Source organism: Myotis brandtii, unplaced genomic scaffold, assembly GCF_000412655.1.
Source record: "Myotis brandtii unplaced genomic scaffold, ASM41265v1 scaffold67, whole genome shotgun sequence".
NCBI lineage: Eukaryota > Metazoa > Chordata > Mammalia > Chiroptera > Vespertilionidae > Myotis > Myotis brandtii.
Genome location: NW_005370610.1, coordinates 2,710,796 through 2,711,011, shown reverse-complemented (window position 1 = coordinate 2,711,011; position 216 = coordinate 2,710,796). Strand labels below are relative to the sequence as shown.

At 57.4% G+C, this 216-nt stretch overlaps 1 pseudogene; it reads left to right on the top strand.

Annotated features, from left to right (window-relative positions):
- LOC102250495 overlaps nucleotides 1–216 on the top strand; it is a 4,645-nt pseudogene that overhangs the window by 826 nt on the left and 3,603 nt on the right.

The following is a 216-nucleotide window of genomic DNA, read 5'->3' as shown; positions in this document are numbered from 1 at the left end:
CGGTGCTGGGAGGCATATTACCCTTTTACTATATAGGATAGAGGCCTGGTGCACGGGTGGGGGCTGGCTGGTTTGCCCTGGGTGTTGTCCTGGATCAGGGTGGGGGTCCCCACTGGGGTGCCTGGCCAGTCGGGCTGAGGGGCTGAGGGCCGTTTTCAGGCTGGCTGACTGAAGCAGCTCCCAACCGCTCCTTTTTTTCTTTTTTTTTTTCTATTC